Below are 22,776 nucleotides of genomic sequence, written 5' to 3'. Positions count from 1 at the left end.
TTTAATTGCCAGATAGTTTTGCCTTTGCTCACATCGTGCCAGATATAATAGTGTGGATGGAATTTTAATAAATGGTTGACTAGAGCCAAGAAACGAAGAAGAAATATTAGAACATTATTTTCTCGATCCTTCTTGTTTTGGTTTCGAACTGAAAATTCTTGAATCGATTTCGCAAATCAGCCAATTGATTTTATTGCTTTGTATTGTCTAGCCAAGATTTTGTCGTGATCTTCAATCACTTTGAATTGTTCTTGAATTAAGTTGATATTGTTTTAATTACATTTCATTGGTTTGTATTATATTAAACTGTCTTAAATTTGTTATTAAATTTTTAATATTTTTTTTTTATAAGAGAAACGTGTTTCCTTATTTTTAATTAATAATGTTAATAAAGTTAGATGCAGAAGAGATCAATATAATTTCGATCGGGAGTAAAGCTCTAATTTTAATATCATTTTGTTTTATATTTAACTAGTTGGGAACTACCCGCTTTGCTGGGCAACATCCCCACTTGCACCCCTCCTTCCACATTTCCTTGCGTTGGATAACAGTTTTGTAATGTACACGTCATGCTCTTTTATTTGATACCCCACTTAGGTATATTTGTAAATATTCGATATTTCCTTCCCACTTTCTCGCTACACCGTTGTACCCTCCGAAGGTTAAAAAAATTTCTAAATGTAATTTAAAACATTCTGACCAAGTTTTGAACTATTAAAAGCCATAATTGAAAAATATGAATTTTTTATTCATGAACACCCCCGCAACCCCCCTTCTGGGTGAAATTTCGTAAAATCCGTTCTTAGCTGACCTCTAATTGGCAAAAGAAATATTCCTGCCAAATTTCAAGTCTCTAGGTCTTATAGTTCCAGATATATGTAGCATAAACTTATGGTGTAATTAAAATTTATTGGTTACGAGAAAGAAAACGCTATTTTCGAAAGTTTATCAAATAAGTTGGTCATTTATTCCAAATATATCCCTTCTAGAACCCACAATAAAACTTTTTAGACCTGTTTCGATTGCTTTGCCAAAGCATTATTAATTAGAATAATAATTTTTATTTAAAGTAGATCAATTTTTTTAGTGTGGGTCCTGAAGAAGATATATTTTAAGAAAATGCATAATATAGCCGACAGAAATACTAATCTTAATTTGAAAAATAACCTGTTGGTCTAAAAGCTCTTTTTGCGGTTCTTACTTGCTAAAAATGACTTCGGCGATACGTAAAGAAAACCCAGGTACTTAATGTATATTTCATATTGGCAAATACCCTATTATGATATCTCCATACTGAGAAAAACTAGTTCAATTGTTTGTCACACAAGCGCAACAATTTCTCCTACATTTGTATTGAATACATCCATAAATCATAAATAATGGATCAAAATATAGTAAATGGTATCTAAACAATTTTAATCCAAACAATTGTTATTAGACGCATATTACATACAATCTAGTTTCAAATTATACCATATGAGGCGCTGATGGCGTTTATATAAAATAAACAATTGAATTGTATACATGCAATACAATACAAACAACACAATTGTTGAATAGTTGAAATTTTCAATTGAAATGATACACCTAAGTGGGTACGTATTACGAACGTACTTACTTCTATTGTGTTTATATGTTTTGCTGTTTGATTTACGGACATAAAAATTTTTTTTAGGTCCATATATGTACGGCGTAGTGTGTGAATTTGTGGATTCCATATATAGATGAGATTCAATCAATATGTACAGAGTGTCTCAGAATTAAATCGTATTATTATAGCCCTGCATGGATGCATTTCTCTGACATAATAAGCTCTAGCTAAATGCAAGAAAAATAAAGATAACCATATTCAATTGTTTAATTTAAAGAAAAAAAGGCGTAGTACCAAGAATAAATATATATATATATATCACTATATCACCATGGCTCAGATCATGTTGTACCTAGAATCATACTTATTAATTGTACCTGAAAGCTATTCAATATTTAATCGTTGCGGTTCACTCTAGGAGTGATCATCATAAAATGTGCGTGTCATGGTACATTATGTTGTTTGATCCAAGATACAGTACTTTTCGTATGTGAAACTTTAGCTCCTCAAAATTTTACGTTATCCTTAAAACTGATATGTATTTATAGTTTATTCGAAAACAAAAAAAAACAATGACAATCAGTCTTTCGCCTTTCTGCATTTTGATAAAATATCTATTTCAATACCAATGATGTCCAATAAATGACAATGACAATAAATAAATATCTATCGGAGAAACTCCAGAAATTTCAACATTTTCGCCTTAAACACATTTGTTTTTAGTTTTCCTAACATAGGCATGATTTAGAGCACTCAAAATTCAATAAAACAGAACTTTTACAGTGATAATGTTTTAACAATCCGTTTCGTCTAAAATTAATTTCATTATTTTTAGGATAATTCAAATAAAAAGATTTTACAAATTTTTCCAAAAAAGACTAATAATTCATTGAAAGCTAGCTTTATTGGGTATGTTTGATCAAAATCTGTTGATTATAAGGAACAAATAAGGTTTTTTCTAGTTTAGTAGTCTTTCATATGGTGAGAGCGCTAGGCAAAATATAGAAACAAAATTAATTTATTCCGCATTTCTAGTAGACTTATTTTTCAGTAATAGCATAACGCTTTTCTGTATCAAACTTTCTTTAATCAATTGTTTCCTAAACACAATTTGGTTATTTCAAACATGAGTTACAAAAACCGGCAAAACATACTTGAAGATCAATTTTCCGAAAATTTAATATTTTTTCTAAACTAAGCAACGATATTTACCGAAATATGCAATAAAATTATAAGAAAGTTTAGATGAAAGTTTTAGGTGCCCATGGTTTACACTTAATTTATCAATTAATTATCGTTAATATATTGAAACTCATATTTAGGTCAAGTAGGAAAGTACATTATATCAATTTGTTCCTTTGGGTTGTTTTTAAGGACCCATTTCAGGACAATACCTCTTATAACTACGGTTGTTAAATTTTTAAGCCATAATTAAAGTTGGACTTTTGTACGGGGGGTATAACTACTTCCATCTTTTGCCAAAAGTAGTGTCATATAGCCCCGAAACACATTATACACTACATATAGCGCAATCGAAGACTTAAAGAAATGTTTAATGCTAAAGTTAACGTATGCACCAGTATACGTACGTAACTACGTATGTATGTATGAAATCAAATGAATTTCCTGGGTTCAATAACCGGGCATGAATACTGGTCCAAAATCACATCTCTTTAGTGTTTTATATCTCTTGGTTATGTGCACATTGGTGTTGTCGAGGTATTATTAATTCAATATATATAGGTATAGGATATGTGAATAGTATTGAAGACGTAGCAAAATATGTGTATATATATATAACTCCAAAACTTTTTTTTTTGTCTTTATCTTATAAAATTGTATGCTTTCAATGACTTAGAATATATTGTAGAAGATGCGTTTATGCATAGAACATCTATGTTTAATTTCTTTCATGGCTTTTGTATTCTTCTGTCTGAAGTTCCCAAGAAAATTAGGTTAGAATAATGGTTTTATTTACAATACAAATTTTTGATATATTGATATCTGAAAATACCTGAAAAATAAATAATTATTCTATTTAGAATAATTATTTATTATTTTTCATCATAAATCTAAAAATTATAACCAAGGAAACCTTCTTAATAGTTTTGGTAAAAGATACAGAGTAAAATTTTATGGTAGTTAGCACAAAAACTGTGCCTGATTTTTGAACCATTCATATCAATTATTAAAATTCCTGTACATTTAATTCGAGAAATAACGATTTAACGTATTTTTGATGAACAAAGCCGTTTTTGTCAACGATAAATAAAAACACAAATTAAAAAACGCCATTCAGATTTTTAAAAGTTTTTTAGCGATTTGGATTGTTAAACATATATGTTCGACACAAATTCCAAAGTGAAACAGGATCTTCCCACACTTATACAAATTTTGGTTGCAAATTAGTTTGTAACTTAGAGAGAATTGAAAAAATACATTCGCACCAGGAGTTGAATCCGTACCTCTTAGATTCATGCCAGTTTGACCATAAGACCTCTAGGCACAGAGAGTAATTTTTTCCACTCATCGAATTCATATTTTAATTTATTAGCCTTTGACGGTAAATAGTTTGGAACTTTTTGCAAATCAACTTTTTATCATCAATTTGACCATAAAAATTTAAATCGTTGAAAGAGGACCTATTCCATATGCATTAACCAGGCATAAATAGCTAAGAAGAAAAATTTCAAAAACGTAAGTTTAAAATTGGATTAGGTAGAATTATTATTTGTAACAATCTTATCAAGTACACGGTAAGAAATTTTTTCTGAATATTACTATGCCAGAATCGATGTGAACGCCATAATGTATACTGTCTTGAGGGAATAGTAACATTAGCAATAGTTATGGCAGACGAGTCAATGCAGTATGGGCATCAGGTAAATACGGGTTAGCTTTACCCACAATACTTCTGGTTGATAGTCTTCTTCAATACTGTAATATTACTTAAGCTAACTTAGATACTATATTTATGTGCCTCTATACCATTCCAGCATTGTGGTAAACGCCATACATTTCTTAAAGTGTCATATGAATGACATGCATATTGATCAGAGTTAGGGTCTGTAATCGCGTATAACACAATATTTTGTAAGTCTTTACCCAGTTTTCAATGTCACTCAATCATTTTGAATTTCTGTTTATCTTTTACGAAATAAGTAGTCAAACACTTAACGAGATAAGAGTTACTAAACCCATTTATCAATACATAAAAAAAAAATCATATTTCCATCAAAATCTACCAAATTTATTGATTATCTATAAAATATTTAGTGGCAAAAATCACTAAAATTTTTATTTGAATTTATTGATTTTTTTATACAAAATTCTATCTCATTATTTTTATAGTAATAAATTTTAATTTAAAAAAAAGATTTCTAATATATTATTGATTATGTAAATTTAATTATATTATTGGTTTTCTTTAAATATATAATTCGATTAGATATTGGTTTTGTTTTTTTATTTATTTTATTTATCTGTACGATTTGATTGATTTTTTATTTGTAATTTCAAAGATTGTAATTTTGGTTTTAATAATTTTTTTAATAAATATTTCATTTGTACTTTCTTATTACTTTTAAGGTAAGTGTGTAATTGAAAAATTGTAGGTAAGCAAATTATAATGCATGATTGTTGTGAAAAATAGTTTTATGGATTTTGAAAGTGTTTTTAGCAAAAGATAAAATCATTTTAAAATAATATTTTTTTATGTATTATAAAAACTGTTTGATTATGAAACTTAAGAAGATCCTAATTGCGAAATATGCAATCAATTTTGACAAATATTATCTGTCCCGATAAAATCTCTACTTATCTAGATAAACACCAATATTTTATGAAAAGGATAATCAACAAGTCGGCGTTTCAAATAATCTGCAACCAGTATGTCACAATTTAAAAATTTTTATTGGGTCTAATTAAAGCTTTTTTTCGATCCTCGAACTCCTAAAAAGCGTCTTAGCTCACCTATTGGTCTATTATATTTATAATAGATTACCAAAACTCAAGGAAGCGCAAAATTGCATAAATAGAATTGTTTAAAAGTAAACTCGAAATTTGATCATAAGATGTTTTGAAATTATAATGACGATATGATGAAAGCCAACTTTACAATTTCGAATGGAATGCCTTCAATTTTGTTAAACAAAACACTTCAAATTCAAAACAAAATTATTTGTTTGAAAAGTTTTCGGGTTGTATACTTTCAAGATAATTGTTGTTAAAATCGTTTTTTTAACGGACTAAAAGCACCAGAAAACAATGGTAGAGAGAATATTGGAAGCCAAAAAATTCTGGAAATATTGGCAGCTTTTAAATTTTTAACAATATTTCCTTATGATATTTTCTTAAGAACCAAGTTATTAAATATTTGTTTGAGCGTTTTCGCCCGTTGTACATGCAATTTTGAACTAATTTGGTAACTAAAATAAATTAAATTTCGATATGACTGGTGGACATGAACAATAAATTTTACAGTACATCAATTTTTATTTACGTTTGCATTTATTTGCGCTTCTACCATGAAGTTATTATCCAAACTTATTTGGGATGTATTTTTTCGAATGTTTAAGAAAAGTTTTTCGCACGTGAGAAAATCACATCAAATTTGGCTTGACAAAATTCATGAAAGATCGGCCAGACAGATATGCAAAGATTCCGTTTTATATTAACGTATAATCCTTGATTCGAGGCCTGCATGGGGTTCAAGGTATTCATATTAGTTTCATTAGCAAAATTAACCTCTTCGGTGGAAAAACAACTTCGTTTAAACTAAGAATTCAATCAATTTTTTATACTACATCGATACAAAAAATAAAACTTATTGTTTTAATAATAATTATTCCATTTGAAATCAAGGTTCCTATATTTCAAGACACTCAACAAAAAATCTATTTCTAATTAAAAAAAAATTATATACACCAGCAATAGAAAATTTTAATTAAAAATATTAATTAAACATTTTATAATTATTAAAAAGATTTTTTTCGAAATCTTCATTTAATTAATTTTGCGTAGAAAAAAAATATAGCAAAGATAAAAATTAAATTTTTTTAAAAATAAAATGGCTTAATTAGACAAGTTAGAAGTACATGATACATTTGTAAAAAATGGTCCAAGAACCGTGAACTTAATTCAAAAAAATTATTTCAAAAAAATAATTTCTTATTCAGGTCAGGACATATTGTAACCGTAAGAGAGTATACGTATACCTTACCATATAGTCGAGACAAATCGGGACAAGATCATATATTTTATATGCATATCCGGTTTTCTATTTATAGAAATAAAAGTAAAGGGACGATAACTTTCCCTATAAAATTCCCTAAGATAAAAAAAAGTGCACGGAAATAAACAAGTGAAATTTACGAAATTTATAACGAGAATTTTTCGGGTACGGAACCCTAAACTCGCTATTGATACGTATCCAAGAACACTCTTCATTAAATTTCCTTTTTTATCCTTGGAGCCTTCTCCAAACTGTACTGGTTTTCAAGATCATCACCTATTTTTTAGTTGTTCCGGGTATGTAACACTAAACTCCCACTTGAAACAAAACTAAAAACACACTCCATTAAATTTCTTTTCAAACGAACCAAAAAAATCCAAATCTCTTCATCCGTTTAGGCACTACGATGCCACAGACAGACACACAGACAGACAAACACAGGACTCAAACACCCGTTTTTTGGTTCGGAGGTTAAAAAGTAGTAGAGCAAAGGTCCTTCATATTGGTATATTCTTGAATCACTCATATTTGAGACAGAGACGTCACGTTATAAGCCGCAATAACCGTATTTCTTTATTTAGCTTTTTTAATGTTTTCTTGCCTCCACCCACGTCATAAATGAATATGGAATGTATCAATCAACAAATGGTTATAAAAATAATTTTGTGTAAGATTTCGCCTCTTCTGTAGCGTCATAAACAAATGTAATTAAAGAAATAATAAAGATTGATTTCCAACATCAGCCATTTCAGCAATAAATTAACAAAACCATGAGTGAATACCTTTAAATAAAACAATAATTATACTAAGAAAATAATTTCATGAAACCAGTTTAACATTTTGAAACGGAATCGTCAATCAACGACCAATCATATTTATCACATACCAAGTAGTAATAAAATATGTGAAAGAAGTATTTTTGGGAGTAAACTCTTCCGTATTTTCTTCGTATTGTTTTTATAAAACATATACGTGTATAGAACCATATTAAAAAAAAACATGTGTGCAGATAACAAGTTGTTATTATTTTTTCCTCCATGTATAAATTTTTATCTTGAAGTCTGTAAATCTTATGAGACAGAAAGATTTAACCTCAATTGTTGATCACTAAAGTGCGCTATTAGATCGGGAGATAGACACGAATTCGTAATTTTCTAGATACTGCCTTGGAGGAAGCTGAAAATATTTTACTGTTGATAATAAAGATTTCCATTTTCGAGACATCACTATCACTTCATATTATAAAACAAAGTCGCTTTTTCTGTCCCTATGTACGCTTAAATCTTTGAAACTACGCAACGGATTTTGATGCGGTTTTTTTAATAGATAGAGTGATTCAAGAGGAAGGTTTTTATGTATAATACATCCATATTATAGTAGAGTAAAGGGTTGAAATAGGGGTTGAAAGGGATATGCTTCAAAAACTAAAAAAGTTGTGCATCGATTAAGCTCAAATTTTGACACGATATACAACCAGCTTCAAAGATCTATTGTTTTTATCTACTTTTCCTGGGAAGGAATTATCGAATATTTACAAATATACCTAAGTGGGGTATCAAATAAAAGAGCATGACGTGTACATTACAAAACTGTTATCCAACGCAAGGGAATGTGGAGGGAGGGGTGCAAGTGGGGATGTTGCCCAGCAAAGCGGGTAGTTCACAGCTAGTAAATTATATTTGGACATTTGACAAACTTACACCGACAATTTTTTTGTTATATAGATATTTGCTTTAATATTTTCGCTCAGTAGAAACCTCTAAAGCGGCGTCTTTCAATCCTTTTGCAACTTGTCCTTCGCGCCCTTTCCGATGTTGACTACTAAATTTTATAATTCAGCTACGAGCATGGCCAAGCCAACAAAATCGTAACTTTATAGAAAACCGTATTTTTGGAAATTGTTCGGCTCACATGCAAATAAGGTTTCTTCCATCTAAGTCAATACTTAGATATTGATATTATTTATCCGATCCAGAAGCGAGAATCTGAGGCGTTGATATCTTCAGTAGATACTTACTTAATTTTCTTAAACATTTTTTTTATGTAATTTACGCTGAAAAAAAGATAACTTGGAAAAGGTTACGGCAATATTCAATGGGAAAATTGCTTTCTATGAAACTTTTGCTAACCCACCCTCAAATTTTATTTGGATCATGTTGATTAAAAGCTCTCACAACCACAAAAATTTTTAACGAAGAGTTTTCGAACTACGGGCGATCATTACTACGCATATATTATATTTAAAGTACCTATATGGCTAGGAAAATGCCTTTCTGAGAAACTTTTAAAAAATGTTCTTCGGGGCCTCCAAATTTTTCAATCGGTAGTTTTCGAGCTACAGGCATAGCATAGCCAAATATAATCCAAAGAACATTTTAGGGTGGGTTAGAAAAAGTCTCGCAGAAAGCCAATTGCGTATCTAATATTGCGGAGTGCTTTGATGCCATATCGTAGGTATCACAAGAAAGAATTCTCACAAGAAAAAAATTCTAATGCACATATATATGCATACACTTTCCTTGTTTGTTTTAACTTCATATCTTCATAGAGGTCGTACGAATATTTCCAATAAAAAGAATTATTTTGATTGTAATGAGAACCTGGCGCGTACAGAAATAAATCAAATGTCAATTGAATTCGATTTTTCTTTCTTCTTATTATCATGTAAAGTGAAATAACTATATACTTATATATTATAATAAAAACAAAGATAAATACACATTGAAATGTCAATGTTAGTTATATGCGTTCGCTGTTTTGCTATATAACAGCAAAGCAAGCTGTATAGTGAGTGAGTATAGTGTAGTATTTATTTTATTATTATATATATATATATGGGAGAAGAATTTGATATTTTTTTTGTTTCTGTAAAATTACAGTTAAGTTCAATTAAAAATATGTTACAAGTACCAAAAACCACAAGAAGTCTCTTTTATAATGTGTGTATTTCATATATAGGTAGGTATGTATACATGAGTTGTTTACTTTTATAGTCAATTTCATATAAATTGAACCAATTATTCAAGTACAATTATCCCATGATCAGGTATCATACACATATTTATTTTTGGACTCGAAAAATCGGGATCTGTTGCGTATATTAGGCAAATATGTTGACAAATTGAAAATTGCTGCATTTACAACCACCGTTTTAGAACAATCGAAATTCTGGCCTTTAACGTCTGGCCGCCCTTCCTAAAACTTATTTACATGGCTAATTCTAAGCAGTAAAATTTTTCATCTCATTCCAAAGTTTGTACGACTTAATGGTAGGTATACACGATACCAACTTCACACAGACTTCTCTAGAATTTTGTCTGCGCAACAAATCAGTACTAACAAAAGTCGGTATGATGATATGATTTTATGATGATTTAGATTATTTTTACTCAGACTTTCAGTCTGTACAGATATCTGTACAAACAATAGTCTGTATCGTGTGAACCCACCATTGAATTAGCAAGCAAATCGCAAAATTTTAGCAGTAATTGCTTTAGGATCTTTGGACCTATTGGAAAAACAAAGATGAAATGTAAAAACATTTGTTTTGATCAATTAAACAAAAACTTTTGTTCTACCCCTTAAAATTAGATTCGATAAATTGTTGTAAAATCGCCAATTTAAGATCCGCCAACATGAACTTACTTTTTGATTCTTGAATATCTCTACAGGAATATATTTTTATTTTAAACTTAAAATTGGTGGAATCGCCACGATTCTATATAAATACCAAAAAAATACCTCTACATGCACAAACATTCTGAGTAGTTGCCTGATATCGATTTCAATGTATCTTTCGGTAGAATGTGAAAAAGTGATAGATAAGATGAATAATCTTAACCAAAAATTAGAATCGTTAAATAAAAACAAAAAATACAACCAGTTAAAGAATTATATTTATCTCTTTGTTACAAAACAACCCTTCATATGTAGTTTCTTCGGTGCTCACTAGTTATGACGTCACCACGTGTCATTTTTCTCCCTTTCTATTTGTTTATTTAAATCCTTCACATTTTGCAGTTCTTGACAGTTTCCAAATACTTTTTTCACTCGATGTTTTGACTCGATAACAATAATCGATATAAGGAACAAAAAAAAATTTTAGTCAACTTATGTTATTTAAATATTTCATTATATATGAAATAAACAATAATTTTTATATATTTACTATGTAAAATGAGTAATAATTTTTTGATTATCTCTCAAACATAATAATTATCAAAAAAATATACTGATTATACACACAACGAATCAGAGAAAGAGTATATATAATATACTTACTACAGGTGTATCACAATAATATCTAAATCAAATCACTAAAAAAATTATGAAAAATAAACTTGATTTACTTCAAATAAAAAAAGATACATATATCATAATAAATATAAAATATGAATGTATAATGTACTCTTTCTAATTGTATCATTGTACATATATAAACCGCAATCAATTTAACAGTAGAAGAAATTTATTATTTAGTATAATGTGTGATAAATTTCACGGTATACCTACATCGCATTTTACAAAGCGTCGTGATGACTGCGACGTGTAGAGGCCAAATCAACAGCTTTCTGGGTAGATGAATATTGGCAAATTATAATAAAATATATGTTATACAACTGTGCTTATAATAGAGTTGATCATCATGAAACTGCTACTGCGACAGCAGACATAGCGACAGTGATTCAGACTATAACCTAAACTAAGGATAAAAGGCCAAGGAAACGAAAGAATAAGAGGGTTCTTTCGGTAGTGATAAATATATTATGATATTTGATAATAATTAAAATTTATATAGATATATACTTAAATATTCTTAATTTGAGTCATAAAAGCACATTATTGTTTTATTATATTAAAATTAAAAGTCGTTATTTTTAATCTGTATATCACGTGTCCTAAAACACGAGCCACCATGATGTGACATCATATAGGCAAAAATAATATGCATTCATTTGTTGATGGCTTCCATAGTTATTGTAGGCTATATTACCATCAACTTTATCTATACATATAACGACTGTTGTTCTTACCAATATTACGTAACCAAAATGACTGACCGTGTTTGGCAAGAATAAAACAGGTTTAAAATTTAATTAAATTTAATTTTATGGCAAGAAAGCGTGTTTATATTGCCGAAATATATTTTTTTGTAGCTTTTTATTAGGAAAAGCAACATTTTGAAATAGTTTTTTAAACATAGTAGATTACCCTATTGTCCATGTGCTTCTTCTCTTAAGTAAACATAGAAATTAAAAAATTTTAGGGCACAAAAAGTAAACTTTTTGCTTTCTAAATGATATTCTAATTAAATTACTGATTATTGGTGGCAAATATTTTACGCCAAATCTCGGTTAACATAACGTGGAACATTTTGAAATTAGGTATGCATCATTTACCTTGGATGAAAACAACGCTTCGTATCAAGTCAAGGAACATAGGTATACCTGTAATTATTGTAATTATTTGGTCCCTTATTTAAGCCTTCATGACATGTACATCAAGTAAAAAGAAAGTCATTAATAAAAAATACAGTTTAAGCTGTTACTGAAACTGTAAAGAATCAACAAGTTTATTGCACTGTTTATTCGCCAGTTATCACACATAAAAACTTGACGGCTAGCAAAACAGGCAGACATAAACAAGTGTTATTAAACCACTAGAGCCATTTGAAAACGTAAACATCATATTATTTTTTATTTTAATTGCCGAGGTGAAAACAATCACTTTCGCTCGCAAAGTTATTAATACATACACCGTTCGCGTTTGTTTGTATGGGCTTTAAAAGTTATGATATATTACAATTTGGTGTACTCTTTTTATAACTTCAAGTTAATTTGTAGTTAATATTTAGCAATAAAATAGTGATTAATTACAAATAGTTCTGATTTTTTGTTGTATGTTTTCGAATATGTATTTAAAATTTCTCCTTCAATGTTTTGGATAATGATGTACAGAGTGTCACAATGTGGGCGAAACATGATCACATGATTTATGTGAAATCTTTCTTGTTTATTATGTGTTTACTTTAAATGCAGCTCACAATTCTAGAATAATTTCTATTGTACCCTTTTAGCCCACGTTTCATTTACAGCATGTTGCCTTTTATTTTGTTATGCTTCTCTAATTTAAGGCATAAAAATTAATTGCATTTGTTGATCACTTTAATATTTTTTCCCACCACTTCCACTTAATAAATTTTTTCTTTTCTGATTTTCAAATCTTAAACTTAGGAAATCTTATTGTTTTATATTATAATCGAAGATCCGAATCTAGGTCAACTTTGTCAGGTTTGCGAAAACAAAATAGCAAAATCCTGTCCATATAATCCTATTCACCTAAACCATAATAATCACTTACTCATAGCTGTGCATTTCCTAAAGAGGGCTCATTCACTAATAATGAGTGTAATCGAGTCTGTTTTATGAATTGAAATTCCAATTTTTTGAAACAAAAAAAAAAGCGAAAAATCCAGATTTGCATCATTACAAGGTACAACAATTAAAGATTACCAATTTTTTCAGGTTTTCCAGATTTTTCAATTGTTTGACCTTGTTTTGACGGCACTATCCGAAATGATATTTAAAACCTGCACTTTCAAAAAAAAAGTTTAAATCCGATGATTTGCTTGAACTGCACGAGTTGTTCAAAATTTTCATATAATTTTTTTGCTCAAAATGGGTTTTACATCTTTTCCCAGAATTTCAACTCAATCTCCTCATTTTTCGAAAATTGAAAATATGAGATTATGAAAAAATGCATAACAAACATTTCTGTTTTGTATTCGTTCCAATCTGAGTGCAGAAGGTCGTGCAAAACGTTCCGAAACCGGAAAACTCTTTTCCGAATTGGTTATCAAAATCCAGTAAATTTACCCCATTATTATTAATAATCTAAAGACTTATAGATACAAAAATTTCGAATAATCGATGTTTATTATAGTTTTCGATGTTTATTATACAAAATTTAGTACACACAAAAAATATTTAGTTTAAAAATTGATTCATATTCACAAATCAAGTAAAAATTCGCCATTGAGATAAAAAATTTGAACATTATATCTACGTTTATGATTGAGTTTATAAGACGCATGGAATGTATCCTAGAGACCCGGGTTCGATTTCTAGTAAATTCATATTTTCATCAATTCTCTTTAATTAAAATTTACGTTTAATTTAAATAGTTTGGTAATCCTGTATGTACTTCTAATATATCTATAATAATATCACGACAAAAATTCATTTACATGCATGAATTAAAAATTTCAATTTAAATAAATATTATTATTTATGATTCTGACCGTCTTCTTTTGTCTTTCTCTTTCTCTTTATTCCATCAATTCTTTGATAGATTTGATCTGTCTATTTTCTCACTCATTCTTTGCCATATGCTCTTTATCTCAGTGAGTGAAGATTGAATGACCACCAGTATATATAGAACGATTTGATATTTTATGTTCTACGCGAACGCGGCTTTGTCCATGATAAATTTATAATTATTTCATCATTTTTATGTTTCATGTCATTTTTTTTTTTTGTTATTCATTTACATAATGAAGATGGAGATTTGTTTTTTTATGTTCCAATTTATTTATCGTTTTGAGTTGAAATTATTTCATTATGCTTATTAAATATTTTCGTTCCACTTCAATTTCGGTTAAGCGAATAACCAAAATGCATTATAATAATTGAGACGTACTGCGTGCTCATGAACTCTCACGGGAATGTGGATTTCGGAAATAGAAAAAACCAGAACTGACAATAAATGAAAGTTTTGGTTGATATTGCTTATAAATATTAATTCATACTTCATCTTTTTTCAATGGCTTTGTATAAATCGAAAAACAGGGCAAAATCATTCATCTTAACAAACACTCGAATTCCGGGACCAGTTATAAATCATCTCCAAAAAAGAACACAAAAGTTATGGATATTGAAATATACTTCCATCACATCCTTTGCGTTTTATAAACCTCTGACTATTTCTATTCAGGGTTCAAAAATGAGTGTACTTAATAAGATCAGATTCTTTTCGATAAGCGTTGGGAAATATTTAGGAAATAGCAAGAATTTGCGACACAGAAAACAGTGAATTGCGCAATATTATTTTCAACTTAAAATTTCATATTATCGGATTTTAGGAATAAAAAATGTTTTCGAACTTATGCGTGTATGATTATTCTCGGAAGCACTTCAATGAGATAAAAAATTCCAACCTTGTAGTGTCAAAAATTCTACGTGAAGCATCCATCGTTAGTTTTGTCTCGAAAATACGCTTGACCTAGGGTAAGTTTGTCGGGCTACAAAAAAGTGTATTCGCTTAAAAACATTTAAGATAATTTTTTCGTGTTTAGTATCAAGTTAAAGGTCATACAGAGGACATTAATTTCATTTTAAGGCAGTCCCAATAATTTTTATAACAACACGTTTGTAAATACTGCACAATAAACAGGCGAATAAATTTTTAACTTTGTTTAAATCAGTTTTTAAGGTAGTATGACCATTATAGCCAAGTTTATAAAAACATAACATATACACATTCACAATTTGTGACAAAAGTCATGTTACTGTATATAATACTTAGTACAAAATACTAAGACATAGTGTAATACATCTACACAATCCACTCAAAACTGCATGTTTATAAGTGGTTTTTATACCATGTATATATGACATATATCAAGGTATACTAAGTTGAGTCCCAAGTTTGTAACGCTTGAAAATATTGATGCTACGATCAAAATTTTGGTATAGGTGTTCATAAAATCACTTAAAGAGTCCATTTCCGGTTGTCTGTCCGCTTGTCCGTCCGTTAACACAACAAATCAAAAACGAAAAAAGATAACAGGCTGAAACTTTTATAGCGTGTTCAGGATGTAAAAAATAAAATTGAGTTCCTAATGAGCAGCATTGGGTCTTGATCCGTAGGGCCTATCTTGTAAACCGTTAGAGATAGAACAAAATTTACATCTAAAAAATGTTTTTTATAAAAAAATAAACAACTTTTGTTTGAAAAACTTTTTTATAAACGTCACTGTTAACCCGTGAGAGAGCAAATCCGGTTATAACATTATATAGTGTGTATATATGGGAATATCAGTTATGATCAAACAAACGATTGCATAATCAACACTGTCTATACATGGTATTTAAACAATTAACTTAGTCAATTATTTGTTTCACTTGTTTTTATTTATTTTTTCAACAAATCTCTAATTAAATTATTTTATATATAAATTTAATTCTTTGTTTTATTATATATTAGTTTTTTAGAGCATTACAACAGACAGTTTTTATGCGAAACTATGTATTTTTCTATACTTTATCGGCCTGTTGAATGCTAATTGTGTGTGCTTTAATTATAAATATTACGCTTCACAATCGATTGAAAATTCCATTTATTATAACAAATTAAATACACTTAGAATAACACTTGACACATTTAATTTCATCAAACTCTTTAGGAAAGTGGGTTTACGGCTAAACTATCTTAATATCAAATATATTTACCTACAATTTCGTAACTGTTTTTCCAATAATAAATCAGGTTAATTATATTATACTATTATAAATAGTATACAATAGTTTTTAATTTCCTCTCATAATAATTAATGCGAACACATGCGCTTAGATCCAATTTTTGTAAATTACATAATTTCCATTTGTAAATATATATCTTATAGGTACATTTATCGTGATTTCCTGTTCAATTTTATATTAGATATACAAATATGTAAATTATAATAACCACGCCATTTTCTATCGTAGAACAACAAAAAAAATACAAGCCGTCGTTTTGAATACGATTTTAAAAGTTAGACCAATCACTTTCTGTTTAAGTACATAAATTATAATTGTACAGCTTATCAATATGGAATTAAAAAATTAAAATCGTAAATATCTTCGTAAATCTTACATTTATTTTCATATAGGGCATTCCACGGGGCCGAAATTTACAATATTCTGGTCGCGCCTCATCTCTGTAGTCGAAGACACTTGAAAAATAGAAAAATTAAAAATTGTTCTTGATTAAATTATTCAAAATTATTTGTTCTTTTCTAATTGGTACATTTTTTTAAATTATAAGTCCATAGAGAAACGAAGTAAAATTTCCATCCCTTCAAATGTTTATCAAAATATCCCATTTCATATTTTCATCTTATTTCTCGCTGACTTATTTTTCAATTGTTATTTCTCTTGTGTCTATATCTGGCACCTCTCCAGATTTGATCAGGACACACTCGATATCAACATAATTTCTCCAGAGCTCAGTTAAAAAGATATTTTTTATTTTTTGTAATTCATATTCAGGAAGAACTAGATACACAAAACATCAATAATATCGAACAGTATTTTAATTTGGTGGTATAATTAGATAAATTTTAATCTTCCAACTTTCTAGTTTTTCTTCCGATTTCGCGGAACTTTGAGGTGGCGGCCCTACTTGTGCTTTTCCCACACACGGAAACAAAAAAAAACATTTTCAATTGTATAATTTATTTTCTACTTTACTATTTTCTCAAATTTTATGTTTCTTCCTTCTATTTTCGCGAAGTATCTCATCACAAAAACTTGATACAGACTCACTGGCATACAGCAAACTTTTTGACAAAAATATTAAGTCATTGTAAACAGCTCAAAATATCGATCATATAGACCAAAATATAGTGACCGATTTTTGTCCCTGATATACTCGTTTCAGCATCACATAATTATAGAAAAATTCGCTTTTCATTTGCCATTTCCAGGCCCTTTATTTTAGTCTATTAATTTTCACAAATTGAATCCACAAAAAACTGCTAAAATACTTCTAAAACGTACAAAAAGAAATGTTTTCTTGATGAGGTCCTTATTTCAATATGCTATACACTCGAAAATCTCGAAAAATTTTCCCTAATCTACTCAAAAGTGCTAGACTTTTCAGCCCCACTTAAGATAGAAGAGAAAATGGAACACTTTGACCTATCATCATATTACGATCTAAAAATATTTCAATTTTCAAGATAAAAAAAATAACTTCTATCAAAAAGTTAAAAAATAATTTTTAAAAACATAATTTTTATAATGACCTAAATTAGTTCCTTCATCTTTTCATGTCCGTAACTTATTTATTAATTACACAGTTGTATTCAAGTTTATAGAGGTATAAATATTTATTTAAAAAAAAAAAAGAAGAACTGTAGAATATAAATTTTTGACCAACTCTGTTTACGATGATTACAGGTTTGTCTTAATTGACCACTTACCACAACTTGAAATTAACTTAACGATATAATTTACTGTGTGGCCACCGTCACTTCGTTCAGATTTTTAAATATGTCTAATTATAATCCAGTAGAGCTTGGTCAAACATCTGAAGTGATGACAATTCATTACCCAAGTGAATCTTGTGTGGTAAATTTATCATACACGGAATTCGTAAAATAATGCAATAAAATGTAGTAGTCGTAAAAAAAAGGTTGAGTTAAAATTTTGTACTAAAATATATTTTGCAAAGTAGGGGAGTCTGAAATACTTTCCTAGGTAAATGTCAATATATAACATCATAATACATATAATGAATCGAACGATTTTAATCGGGATGGTTGTACTATCAATTATTCCTTCCTACTTGTGGAGAAATCTCATGATAATGTTCAAGCACTATGTATAAAAAATTTATCAGTAATTTTAAAATTTCTTTCATCTTCATAACAAGAACGTTTGCTATTTGAAAATGAATTTAAGCCGTTTTTCCATTCACTTATGATTAATTGAGCTTTCATTTCCAATTAAAATAATCAATTGGAATCCTATCAAAATTCAAGTTGACCTTTTTTCTAATTGAAGTTAATATATCCAAAAGTTTTTGTGTAATTTAATGACACTTCAAAATAATTTTTAATGTTATAATCCGAACGTAAATTTTTTTAGATTTGAAAAGACAGCAGAGACAGTTTTTGAAAAAGTTTTCACACGAAATTGTATGCTTCGCATCTTAAGGATGTACAAGCTCAGGGGAATTTTGGATAAAAAGCTTGATTTTTTTAAATGAAGTTGGATTAAATATAAATCAATTCTGAAAATATCAGGGGAGGTTTCCTGATTATTTAAATAAATAAATGACTTCAAAAGTAAGCAAACTTAATTGGTTTTATGGTAAAACGGTAGATGAATGATATGTTTCTCCAAAACTAGTCGGTGGAAATTAAAAAAAAAAAAAACTATTTAAATTAAAGTTAAAACCTTAATAAATTATTGAAAACAAAAAAGCCCTTTGTGCTCAACTATTTGAGGATGTATGAGCACCGTAGCACAAATTTGAAAAAAAATATAAATATTCAATTTTGATGGTGAATCATGTTATAACTTGCCAATATAAGGCGAAAAGTAAGAATAGAATATTGAAAATTGAAAGTTTTGCTTTCAATCTTTCGAAAACAAAAGCAGATATCGAAAAAATTTACTCTTTTTTTTCGCCTAAATTCAAGAAGTTATAACAAAATTCATCATCAAAGTTGAAAATAAAGTACAAATAATTTCAACTCTAAATCTAAAATTGCTTTGGCGATCGTCCTACCTTAAATCAAAGCTTTACCTTTTATTCATTGTTCTTTTAATGGCAATCATACGCAGTTATTTCTGGTTTATTCATACACGTCATTTATTTAATTAACCGCCGGGTTCGTTAAAATTATCAAACTCCTGTTATTTGGATTCGAACCCGTAATATGCCAGCTTCGACCAAAGTGAAAGTTCATTTTGAATGATCAAATTTCAAAGAGTAAATATGTTTTAAAAGCGGTTATATTGTAAGGACATCCAATACGCTTGTAATAAATTTCACCCACATCAACTATTACTGATTATATAGTGACAGTTTATAATCACAAAGTTGATGTGGTCAAACTACTTACTACTTCTCTGATTATTATTAAAAAAATACACAACAAGTTCATATTATAGTTTTTTTTGTTTTTTGTTTTTGATATTCATTCAATTTTAATTAATAAATTTTTTTTACGAAATTAATATACAGTTAAATAAGGATAGAGATAGTAAATATGGGTTTTTCTTAACATGTATGTAAATTAAACTGTGTACCTATATTCGTTCATATTATAATTATTATATTTAATAATCTTGAATATGTTCTGATCACAGTACGAATATGATTCATAATTAATATTTTCTTTGTCACAAAAACTAGACAAGTGAAATTGTACAAAATTTAAAAAACCCACAACAAATGCGATTTATTCCTTGTAAATCTCTTTTTGGTAACTTAACTATAAAATGTTCTCAATCAAGCCGGTTCGACCGTTTAGGGGCTACGATGCTATTGAGAAACACACAGACGCACAGTAAAATACTTTAAACTTATAACAATCCTTCTTAAATCAATATCAAAGTGATGGTCAAGGATATCAGTTGAGACGAAAAGGATTCTTAGAGAGCTATCATTTTTTGAGACAAATTTTTGGGAAATATTTTAGTTGGAATTGAAATATTTGAGTTGCCTTTGTTCTTTTTTATTATTCTTTTGAATTACCTAATTATTTTACCATTTCACTTTTCGAGATGAATTAAGCCAGGTTTATTTGACCATTCATTTCCATAGCAATTATTCATTTGTTAAAATTATATGTCATGCCTTTTAAAAACTGAATCGATTTTGAAGTTCATCGAGAAAAGGATCTTTCTTCTTTGAGTTGTATCCTCAATATCACTCAAAATTATAGATTATAAAATGTATATCCTTACATTTTCAACAGGTATTCCGTCTCATATTAATAATAAATATTGTGAAATAGGTATATAATAAAAGCATATGTGTTGTCTTTGTTTATTATAAAACTTTAAGATCAAGTGATCATACACCGTTAATATAGGTTTGATTTTTTTTTATATTTTTTAGTTTTGATATTATATAGGTAGTGAGTTTTATGTTACACAAAATTTATTCAAATGAATAGAATGTCAAATGACAAAAAAAATGCATTTAAGGTCCTTCACTCACGGAACCACCACTGACGTATCTAACGAAAGTCTCCAAATAAATGCACGTATACATACACATCGATCAAATTTTTACGTTTAGATCTTAGACAAACTGATGCAAGTAAAATCTTTGTTAGAAATGATTGTTGCTTAAATATGTTAAATATCTTTTTAATCGACAAAAAATTGTTAGACAAATTTTTGTCGTATAAAAACAAAATGTTTGATCAGTGAACGCCAACATTAAGAGTTGATGACTGGAGTCAAGTTAAGAGTTTGTGTATAAATTGTTTTTCATTGAAACAAAACACTTTATTTTATTAATCTACGTTGAACATTTGCTTGCACAAACTACTCGAAACAAATTCTTATGTATAATGACGTAAGTACCAATGTGTACCGTTTTGTTCCATCTGGGTCGAACCTCCGCTCCGTTACTTTAAAGAGTGCTATATTTCTACTTAAAGCATTTTTAATCGAAACCTGTGAGATAACGATGTACTATTAACCGCTTTTGGGAATGGTTCTATGAACCCAGAGAGTATTTCAACAAAAAGTTGAACAAAATGTTAAGAATGAATGGTCAGATAATTTTAAGTCAACCTGTAAATATATCAAAAAGTATTAAGCTCATGAAGATAAGTATTCTGTTATACGTTGTATGTATAGGACAGTAAAATCGACGCCAGGGCTTCCGGTGGATAATTTTGGAATTAAAGGAGGTTGTTATGACTCTTTTCATGTAAATATTAGAGTAAATGTCAAATTAAAGTTAATGAAAAATGACAATTAAATAAACTAGTTTCATTAAAAATTGTAAAAATAAGAGACCAAATTGCACAAATATTATTTTTTAAATGTAAATTATCATATTTACTTATTTAAATTTGATAAACAATAATATTAGATTTTCAATGTAAGCCTTAAATGCAATCCACACAATTATATATGCATCCATACAATTATATTACTTTATTGTACCGTTACCATGGAAACGCCTCCATTGAAACTCATTCACGGTGAGAATAAATGATAAATAGTGTATTTAATTATTGATGATTCTTACTTCTACCATTTATTCCAAAAGATCAAATACTACTACTCGAAATTCCAAATATGCAGAAAAAATTAATTCATGACAGTTTATATATAAATAGGAAATAATCCTGCACCAATTCCTAAATATGTCATTATGCAATAAAACATGGAATATACCGTGTGTATATGAGTTTTAATAAACACACGGTATAATTAATATACATATTGATTATAATAATAAACAAAATGAACAACATAAAATATTAATATAATATTTTTCATTACCTTTATCATTCAACTAAAGAATACAATTATAATAAAAAATTGTTATCATCAATAAACAAAGACACATATCTATGGATCATATAATAAATAAAACATAAATTAAATATTGCTATCCTTTAATACACTCCACCAACGCATTCATACTGAAATAGTTTGAATAAATATTATTCATTCTATCTTTATTTAATAATAATATATCGTTAAAACAATATTCAATATCAAGAAAGTGAGTGAAATAGATATATTATAGTTATTACTACTTTAACTAAGATGATTGTATTCTCTTAAAGAGATAATCATTAAAGTTAGTAATATTGAAGTTTTTTTATTTTTCTTATTTTATAGATAATTTATTTTGTCATTTGTAAAAGTGAGATAGCATAAGTAAAATCTATACATTTGTTTCTTTTTATTAAAAACATTCTTTCTTAATATACAAGGAAAAAAATTGATGTAAATGATTATAATGTGATTGGTAAATTTCAATGCCAGTTATGACGAACAAGTTTTCAAATGATACTGATCAATATTTTAAAAAATATCCATCATATTCTCCCATTATAAACAAAATGAGAAAATGTTTAAACGGTCAAACATTTCTTGGTCTTTACGCCTTGAAAACTTGATAGAAACAAAACAAATTTTCTTTA

Source organism: Chrysoperla carnea, chromosome 1, assembly GCF_905475395.1.
Source record: "Chrysoperla carnea chromosome 1, inChrCarn1.1, whole genome shotgun sequence".
Classification (NCBI taxonomy): Eukaryota; Metazoa; Arthropoda; class Insecta; order Neuroptera; family Chrysopidae; genus Chrysoperla; species Chrysoperla carnea.
The sequence above is the reverse complement of the archived record's forward strand: the minus strand, read 5'-3'. Positions refer to the sequence as shown.